At 42.4% G+C, this 10,377-nt stretch overlaps 1 non-coding gene across 1 annotated transcript; it reads left to right on the top strand.

The window, feature by feature from the left end:
• Nucleotides 1-9,760: 9,760 nt before the first annotated feature.
• Nucleotides 9,761-9,832, top strand: TRNAE-UUC. The gene has a single exon. It is a non-coding gene; the product is annotated as a tRNA-Glu (tRNA).
• Nucleotides 9,833-10,377: the final 545 nt, after the last annotated feature.

Below are 10,377 nucleotides of genomic sequence, written 5' to 3'. Positions count from 1 at the left end.
TGGGAGTTAGCATGTCAGAAGAGGGAATGGGAGAGTCCCAAGGAGGCACTCAGGCCTCGGGATTTGTTCAGCCACCCCACTACCCACCCTTCTCACAAAATCCCGGGTATTCGATGGGAGGCACATCGGATTACCCTAGCTTCACCCCTTATCCCACACAGATGCCATACCCACCATACTACCCACCATATTCACAATACCCAATGTATCCACCCCCACCTTACTATCCAAATCCAGCAAACCCTACCTCAGAAAATGTTGCACCACCTCCACCACCTACAGAACCAGCAGCCCCAGTTACTCAACCTTCTAGACCTAGCTCAGCCAGTGGGAGCAAGGTCAGGATGACAGATTACATGAAACTAGGTGCTCCTCAGTATGAAAAAGGGGATGACCCATTTGTGTATCTTGAAAGGGTTAAAGTGATCACAGAGGAGATTGGGGCTGATGATAGTAGAGCCATTCAGATGGCCGGGTTCACGCTTAAGTGCAAGAAGGCACGAGAGTGGTTCAAGAATTATGTGAACCCGAGAGTGGACAGCATGTCTTGGGAAGAGTTTGCAAACGAGTTTGCGGGATGGGCTTTTCCCGATAGTTCAAGGGAGCTGAAGATGATAGAGTTCGAGCAGTTGAGGCAGACGGATGAAATGAGTGTAGAGGAGTACACCGACAGATTCTTGGAGCTGTTGCCTTTTGCTGGGCAGAGTCTGGACACAGATTCGAAGAAGTCAAGGAGGTATGTCATGAAACTTCATTCCAGGTATTCCTCCTTGATTCAGTCCGTAGACAGGGAGAGCTTCCATGCCATAGTAGATATGGCTAGGAAAATGGAGGCCAGTGCCATCATTCAGGGGGCAGTTAAGCAGACAGTGGCACAGCCTTCGGGTTCTAAAACTCCGGGTGGGGGAAGATTAGATCCTTCTACCCTGAGTGCAGCAGCTTCAGGCAGTAAGAGATGGGGTAAGCCCAAGGGTAAGAAGAATAAGTTCTGGAATAAAGTCAAGTCCAGTCTGGGATTTGGGAGTGGCTCAAGCTCTGGTGCGAACAATGCAGTTTGTGCGAAGTGTGGTAGGCCACACAGGGGAGTATGTCGGTTTGGGACGAACGTCTGTTTCAGATGTGGTCAGGAGGGGCATATGGCTTGAGAATGTCCAAGAGCAGTCCCGATGGCTCAGTCCCAGCAGACAGCCTCAGGCAGTGTAGCGCAGCCAGCAGCTCCAGCCATGACTCAGGCCAGTGGCAGAGGCAGAGGGAGAGGGGCAGCCTCTTCTTCAGCGGGTTTCAGAGGTGAAGGTCCATCAGCTCCAGCACGGATCTTCACAATGACACAGCAGGAGGCAGATGCATCTAACACCGTGGTGGCAGGTAACTTAATCATTGGTTGTTCAGATGTGTATGCCTTGATGGACACTGGTGCATCTCATTCTTTTATTGCTCCGAGAGCCGTGGGGAGGTTGGGTCTGATGACTTCTGGGTTAGAGTGTCCTCTCTGGGTCAGTGGACCCAAGTGTGATCCATCAGTGGCAGAGTCAGTCTGCCAGTTTAGTCCTGTGTTTGTTGAGGGAAGATGCTTGTCCGCCGACCTAGTGGTTCTAGATTTGACAGATTTTGACGTCATTCTAGGGATGGACTGGTTATCTACCCATGGTGCTACCTTGGACTGCAGGGACAAGGTAGTCAGGTTCAGAGGTCAGGATGGGTCTGAGGTTGTCTTCAGAGGAGACAGGAGGGGTACACCTAGAGGTCTGATATCAGCTCTTCAGGCTCGTAGGTTGCTCAGGAGGGGATGTTGGCTCATGTGAGAGAGCTTAGCAGTCAGGATAGAGAACCCGCCTCAGTGCCAGTGGTTAGAGAGTTCTTAGATGTGTTCCCAGACGAGCTGTCAGGTTTACCACCTGCTAGGGAGATAGAGTTCGAGATAGAACTAATGCCTGGAACCCGACCGATCTCTATCCCTCCCTACAGGATGGCGCCAGCAGAATTGAAAGAGTTGAAGGAGCAGTTACAGGAGCTGGTAGACAAGGGCTTCATCCGACCGAGTACCTCACCCTGGGGTGCTCCAGTTTTGTTTGTGAGAAAGAAGGATGGATCCTTTAGGCTTTGTATCGACTACAGGCAGTTGAACAAAGTCACTACCAAGAACAAGTACCCATTGCCAAGGGACGACGATCTATTCGACCAACTAGCAGGAGCGGGTTGTTTCTCCAAAATAGATCTGAGGTCCGGGTATCATCAGTTGAGGATCAGGGAAGAGGACGTGCCAAAGACAGCTTTCAGGACCAGATATGGGCATTTTGAGTTCCTTGTGATGCCGTTCGGGTTAACCAACGCCCCTGCAGCATTCATGGATCTCATGAACAGAGTGTTTAGCCAGTACCTGGATCACTTCGTTATTGTCTTCATAGATGATATCTTGGTGTATTCCAGGAATGCAGAGGAGCATGCCCATCATCTGAGGTTAGTTCTACAGATCTTGAGGGAACATGGCTTGTATGCCAAGTTCTCTAAGTGTGAGTTCTGGCTGAGGAGCATTTCATTTTTGGGGCATGTGGTGTCAGAAAATGGAATAGAGGTAGACCCCAAAAAGGTAGAAGCTGTGGCTAACTGGCCTAGACCCACTTCAGTGACAGAGATTAGAAGTTTTTTGGGTTTGGCAGGTTACTACAGGAGGTTTGTTAAGGACTTCTCGAAAATAGCAGCTCCTCTGACCAGGTTAACCAGGAAGAACCAGAAGTTTGTGTGGACCGACCAGTGCGAAGAGAGTTTTGAAGAGCTCAAGAAGAGGTTGACTTCAGCACCAGTGTTAGCTCTGCCATCTAGTGATACAGACTTTACAGTCTTTTGTGATGCGTCCCGTGTGGGACTGGGTTGTGTACTAATGCAGAATGAGAAGGTGATTGCTTATGCTTCTAGGCAGCTAAAGAAGCATGAGTTGAATTACCCCACACACGACCTTGAGATGGCAGCAGTTATCTTTGCACTCAAGATGTGGAGGCATTACCTCTATGGGGTAAAATGTGAGATCTTCACAGATCATAAGAGCCTGCAGTACATCCTGAGTCAAAGAGATTTGAACTTGAGACAGAGGAGATGGGTAGAGCTGCTGAGTGACTATGATTGCAAGATTCAGTATCATCCGGGTAAGGCGAATGTCGTGGCAGATGCCCTAAGCCGGAAGTCACTAGGCAGTCTATCCCACATCACGGCAGAGAGGAGACCAGTGGTGAAGGAGTTTTACAAGCCCATTGATGAAGGTCTACAGTTGGAGTTGTCTGGTACAAGAGCTTTAGTGGCCCAGATGAGAGTGACGCCTGTGTTTCTGGAGCAGGTGGCTCAGAAACAGCATGAGGACCCAGAGTTAGTGAAGATTGCTAGGACTGTTTAGTCAGGCAAAGACAGTGAGTTCAGATTCGACAACAAGGGGATCCTCCGCTATGGGAGTCGTTTATGTGTACCAGATGACATAGGGCTAAAAGGAGACATTATGAGAGATGCGCATAATGCAAGATACAACGTTCACCCCGGAGCCACCAAGATGTATCAAGATCTGAAGAAAGTTTATTGGTGGCCAGCTATGAAGAGAGAAGTGGCACAGTTTGTTTCAGCCTGCAAAGTGTGTCAGAGGGTGAAGCTGGAACATCAGAAGCCGGCTGGAATGCTTAACCCGCTACCTATTACAGAGTGGAAATGGGAGAATATAGCTATGGACTTCGTAGTGGGGTTACCGGCGGCGTCCAACAGATTGGACTCCATATGGGTGGTTGTGGACAGACTCGCCAAATCTGCTCACTTCATCCCTGTCAGGAGTGGCTATTCTGTGGACAAGTTGGCGCAGGTGTACGTTGAGGAGATCGTCAGACTGCATGGGTTCCTGTTTCTATAGTGTCAGATAGAGGACCCCAATTCACCTCCAGGTTTTGGCGGAGTCTGCAGGATGCCATGGGTACCAGGTTGGATTTCAGTACTGCCTTCCATCCACAGACAGACGGACAGTCAGAGAGGACCATCCAGACCATAGAAGATATGCTAAGAATGTGTGTGCTGGACTTTGGCGGTTCTTGGAGGCAGCATCTACCTTTGGTGGAGTTTGCCTACAACAACAGCCATCATGCTAGCATCGAGATGGCTCCATATGAAGCTTTATATGGAAGGAAGTGCAGGTCACCTATTTGCTGGGAAGAAGTTGGAGAAAAGGCCTTGGCAGGGCCTGAGTTAGTAGAGATCACCAGCAGGGTGGTACCCTTAATCAGAGAAAGAATCAAGACGGCTGCAAGCAGACAAAAGAGTTATGCAGACATCCGCAGAAGGCAAGTAGAGTTTCAGGAGGGGGATCTGGTATTGCTCAAGGTGTCTCCAATGAAAGGAGTGGTTCGGTTCGGGAAGAAGGGTAAGCTGGCTCCGCGGTACATCGGACCCTTTGAAGTCTTGCAAAAGATTGGGAATGTATCGTACAAGCTGGATTTACCTGCTTCAATGGAGAGAATCCATCCGGTTTTCCATGTTTCCATGTTGAGAAAGTTCGTGTCAAATCCGGGCAAGGTTCTTAGTGAGCCTGATGTGGAGATCCAAGAGGACTCACCTATGTGGAACAGCCAGTACGGATCCTAGACACCCAGATCAGAAAGCTAAGAAACAAGGAAATCCCGATGGTGAAAGTCCTGTGGAACCACCACAATATGGAAGAATGCACTTGGGAGACACGGGAGTCCATGCTCCGGCAATATCCTCATCTCTTTTAAGGTTAGTCTCTATGTGTTTTATGTTGTATGCCTTGCATGTGCTAGTTGAGGAACATTCGGGGACGAATGTTCTTAAGGGGGGGAGAATATAATACCCGGCTAGACTTTGGTATCGGAATTCCTACCGTCCGGTGGAATCTCGGATGTCGAAAGCCTCTAGTAGGGTAAAACCATGTTTTTATATAATGTTTTAATGTGTTTTATGTTTTAAGCATGAAAGAAAATGAGTTTTTGCATGAAAATAGCATTGGAGGAAAACTCAGGTTCGGCCGCCGAACCTCAAGTTCGGCCGCCGAACATGCATGCGTTGCGGGTGTGCTTTAGGCCCCCGAAAGCATAAGTGAGGGAAGTCCAGGTTCGGCCGCCGAACCTCAAGTTCGGCCGCCGAACATGGCATGCATGCGGAGGCACATTCGGCCCCCGAACGTGGTCTGGCCAGCCACTATAAAAGGGTCCCTTAGCCGAAAACGGGCGAGCTGTTTCCCCATTTCCGGCCAAGGTGAGCTCTCCGCCGTCCCTCACCAATCTTTGATGTTTTCCTCTAGATCTTTCAAGATTTTCATTTGTTTTAACTTTGTTTTGAAGATTTGAGCTTTTGAGCAAAGTTTTGGAGCTTGGAGGTTCAAGAACCCACTCTCTCCCACCTCCGAGTTTTAGGTCGTCTCTCTCTCGATCTTCAAGAGGTAAGAGCCGATCTTAAGCTCATTGCATGTTTAAAGTAAGTTTTAAGTAGATCTATGGGGGTAGAATGCATGTTTAGGTTATGGTTATGTTTATGGGTATAAATGTATGTTCTTGAACAATGTGGATGCTTGATGTGTTGTAGATGGGGTTTATGATGGTTTGAGGCCCCTAGGAACATGTATGCTTGTGTATGTGTGTTGTAGAATAGGTTTGATGCATGTTTGGAAGGTTTGGAGGCGAAATGTGCAAAGGAAGCCAAGTTTCTGCCCTTTGGCAGAAACCAGGTTCGGCAGCCGAAGGACTTTCGGCTGCCGAACATGGCTGAGGAGGCAGCCTTTCGGCTGCCAAAGCTTGCCCCTGAAAGGAGACTTTCGTCTCTGTCTGGCAGTTTCGGCCGCCGAAAGTGCCGCCGAACATGCATGAGTTTCGTCTCTGTCTGGGAGTTTCTGCCGCCGAAGGTGCCGCCGAACCTGCCTGACTTTCGGCTCTGGAGGGACTTTCGGCCGCCGAACCTGCTGCCGAAAGTGCCCTGTCCAGGCCTCCTTCGCATGTTTTTCTATGGTTGTTTCACGATGTTTTAGGGGGTTTTTGGGGAGTAGTTTATAGTTATGTTCAGGTATGTTTGGTCCCTCATTTGAGTCCACCTGTGTAGGTTCGGACCCGAGGAACCGAGGACCCCAGCAGTGAGTTCAGCTGCTTCGGTGTTGTCAGAGTCTGCCAGAGGTGAGTGGAACCAAACTTAATCTTTTAAATTGAGAAATTAAATGTTTTATCATGTTTCATGCATCATGATTATGCAATAGGGTGATTGCATTAGTTTTCACGAATATGCCGCATTGCATCGATTGTTGTTGATGTGGGTGAATGTTGGATGACCCAATTAGTCCATGACAGGAAGACCAGGACCCCATTCTACGGCCTGGCACAGAGTAAGGAAAGACCAGGACCCCATTCTACGGCCTGGCACGGTTATGGGACTCGAAGATCAGGAGCCCAGAGGAGGCCCTGGGACAATGGTAAGTAATGTATGTTATGACAGGAAGACCAGGACCCCATGCTACGGCCTGGCACAGAGTTAGCTTGGACTAATTGGTGACAAGTTCACCCAACCCTTATGTGAATTGTCTGTGTTATGATGCATTTCATTGGAGCATAGTGTTAATATGTTTTATAGTTCTGCTCACTGGGCTTTTAGCTCACCCATCTCCCTTTACCCCCAGGCTTGCAGGTACAGTATAGTGCGGGAGTCCGGATAGAGTAAAGAAGTCATGCTTATGTAATAGCTAGCAATGGACATGATCAAATCGTAATGTAATGTCTCAATCAGTATAGATATGTAATGAGATGATGTTTATGGATGTTAGAGTGTGCTTGACCATAGATTGTTGTTATCCCTTTTTAATTACATGATCGTAGAGATTTTTATGATGTTTATGTAAACCAACTCAGCATATGTTATGTCACCCATTGGGGGCACTGATGAGATCCCACTGAGGGATCAATGTTATGATTATGTTATAGTGCATGCACAGGTTGAGTTGGCGTATGAATGGAAAGAAAAGTTTTAAATTTTTATGTATGTTGTTAATCATGTATGGGATTAAGCAGGTTTTCAGGATGCATGTCAGGCTTGCTACGGGTTCCGGCGGCCTTAAGTCGACCTGGATCCTAGCGCCGGTAGCGGTCCGATTTTCGGGTCGTTACACTCTCAATGAAGATGATTAGAGGGAATTTAATGAGAGACCAATTAGGAATGATGACTTACACAGTCTTGTTGGATTAGACAATGAAATTTCAAGTGTGTTTAGAGATTTTAATGAAGAAAACGATATGAAGGATCCTGCAATTTGCAAAGGCATGAATTTTACTAATGGTGATGTTTTTAGAAGAGCATTAAGGAAATGGGCTATCGAAAAACAATAGTGTAACAGCCCGGCCCCGTACGACCGGCCCTGTTACCGTTCACAGCCCGTGACCTTCCTCTGGGCCCAGCCACTGTGAGCAGCTCTTAACATCCCTTCACCCTCACGGGTTCCAGGCAGGATTTGTCCCTCGGGGGAGCCATTACGGCCCGCCCTAGCCCGAGTGGATTTGGCCCAATTCCTTCCTCTGGGAATTAGGTCGCCTCCCCCACTGCTCGAACCCTTGACCTCCCACTTTAAGGGAATAGTCTGGTGAGAGTGAGTACCAATTGTTCCAATGGCACAATTGGTACTCACTCTCACCAGACTATTCCCTTAAAGTGGGAGGTCAAGGGTTCGAGCAGTGGGGGAGGCGACCTAATTCCCAGAGGAAGGAATTGGGCCAAATCCACTCGGGCTAGGGCGGGCCGTAATGGCTCCCCCGAGGGACAAATCCTGCCTGGAACCCGTGAGGGTGAAGGGATGTTAAGAGCTGCTCACGACGCCAGTGGAAAGCCCGAGGTGGCAAGAGGCCAGGCGAGGGATAGCCCTGGGCCGTGAGCGGTAACAGTGCCGTGCGTACGGGCCGGGCTGTTACAAATAGGCTTAAGATTACTGCAGTATGCAAAATTAAATGTGGGTTTAGGGTGCATGCAAGTAAGCTAAAGGATTATGATGCATTTAAAATTAAAACCTTTAATCTAGAGCACAAGTGTCCAAGAGTTTTTCATAATCATATTGTCAGTTTAAAATACTTAGCTGAGAGATATCTTAAAGAATACAGGGAAAATCCCAATTAGGATGTAAGGGCAATGCAAAGAAAATACAAGGAGAATTTGGATACAGAGATATCATTATCAAAATGTTACAAAGCAAAAGAGAAGAGCTAAAGTGAAAATAGATGGAGATGTAAGAGACCAATTTAGAAGGTTTATAGATTATACATTGACAGTTATCAAAACAAACTCTGATAGTTGTGTGAAGATATATACAAGTGCGCACATAGAACGTGCTAGAAAAACAGAAGAAGGGCAATTACTTGTGAGAGCAAAAAAAGATCATTGTATTCCAGTATATGTATGTTAGGTTTGTTGCCCAAAAATAAGGCTTTTTAAGTGGGATTAGACTTATCATAGGTCTTGATGGCTGTCACTTTAAAACTTCAATGGGAGGGCAATTATTATATGCAATAGCAAGGGATGGAGATGATAATATGTTTCCACTTGCCATGGCAGTTGTGGACATTGAGTGCAAGGAATCTTGGTTTTGATTCTTACAATTGCTCATTGAAGATTTTGGACATTCCGATGAATTTGGATTAGTGTTTATGTCAAATCAACAAAAGATGAATAATGGCTATTTAATTTAATTTTAATTTCTTAATTGTTATTAATTTATTTCATTTTAATGTCTTACCTTTGAGTTTAGGCTAGAATTGAGATTTTAAAGCTTTTAATACTAAGATGTGAGCATCATTTCTGCATATATACGATAACTACAAGCAAATCCAAGAGGACTTAAATACAAGAAGAGGATGTGGTATGCAACATGTGCTGCAATGATAAATAATTGAGAGATATATATGAATATGTTAAAACAACTTATACATCGCGATAATTATTTTAATTAGTATTTAAATATGCTATTTTAAAAATCACATCTTAAAAATTTTGATTTTTTAGTTATATTTTAAGTTCCAAGATTTTTATTAAATTTCAATTAATTTAAATAATAAAATCATCACATCTCAGAAGTTTTGATTTTTTTTTTAGTTATTTATACTTTTAAATTTAAAATTTAAATCTAATTATAAATAACTATATAATCTAATTAATTTTAATTTATTTAAATAATAAATATCATTATCTATTTCAAAATTTAAAATTATTGTAAATAATTAAATAAATTAAAGATATAATCGATAAATTAATTTAAATAATAAAAATATTTTCTACTTTAAAATTTAAAGTTAATTATAAATAACTAAATAATTTAATTAATTTTAATTTATTTAAATAATAAGATTATTATGTATTTCAAAATTTAAAATTATTGTAAATAACTTAAGAGTATTTAACATAATTAAATTAACAGAAAAATAAGAAAATAAATTTTGATATGTAATCTCTATTTTGTGAAATATCAATGATAAAAAATAAATGTTATGATAATAAAATATAAAATTTCTCCTCATTTTCGCTATTAAAAATAAATATATTTTTATATGGATATACAGATGAATGATATTCATAAATGTAAAGAAATTAAATTTCATTAGTTTTAAATATTTTATAAAAAATATTATTTATTTTGAACAATCAATTATTAAAAGATATTTTCTTAGTTAAAAAGAATAAATTATTTTCTGAATTTTATTGTCTAGATACTTATTTTTATTTAATATATTAAAATATGTCCTTTACATATGAACGCAATTCCGTTGTCGTCCAGCGGTTAGGATATCTGGCTTTCACCCAGGAGACCCGGGTTCGATTCCCGGCAACGGAAGTCTTTTGTTTTTTTTTTCTGTGGTTGCGCACATTGCATCCTTGCCTGCTAATTAGGAAAAAAAATTTATTTAATATAAAATATTTATTTAATAGAAAAATAATTAAATTATTTTCTTCACCTCTAGAATGTTACTAAAACTTTTATATATAAATTTATTAATATAATTTATTTTTTAAATTTAATATATTTATAAAAAATAATTTATATTTGAAAAATATTTCCGTAAAAAATATTTTTCAATAAAATAATTTATTTTTATTATTTATTTTTAATTTAAAAAATAAAATGTATTAACAAATTTATATATATAGATATTAATAAGAATTTAAAAGTATGGAAAATGAGTTTCTTTTAAAAGAAGAAAGTCATCTTTTCTAAAATAATTTATTTTTTTTATTAAAAAAATATTTTTTATTAATTAAATTTTTTAAGTGTTCTAATTATTAGAAAATATAAACAATATTTTTTTAAAAATATTTTTTTCAAAAATATTTTTTATGAAATAAATGAAGCGTTAGGTTTTGTTTATTTGTGAAAATTTA

This window comes from Manihot esculenta, chromosome 6 (genome assembly GCF_001659605.2).
Source record: "Manihot esculenta cultivar AM560-2 chromosome 6, M.esculenta_v8, whole genome shotgun sequence".
Taxonomy (NCBI): Eukaryota; Viridiplantae; Streptophyta; class Magnoliopsida; order Malpighiales; family Euphorbiaceae; genus Manihot; species Manihot esculenta.
This window is presented reverse-complemented; position numbering and strand designations above follow the sequence as displayed.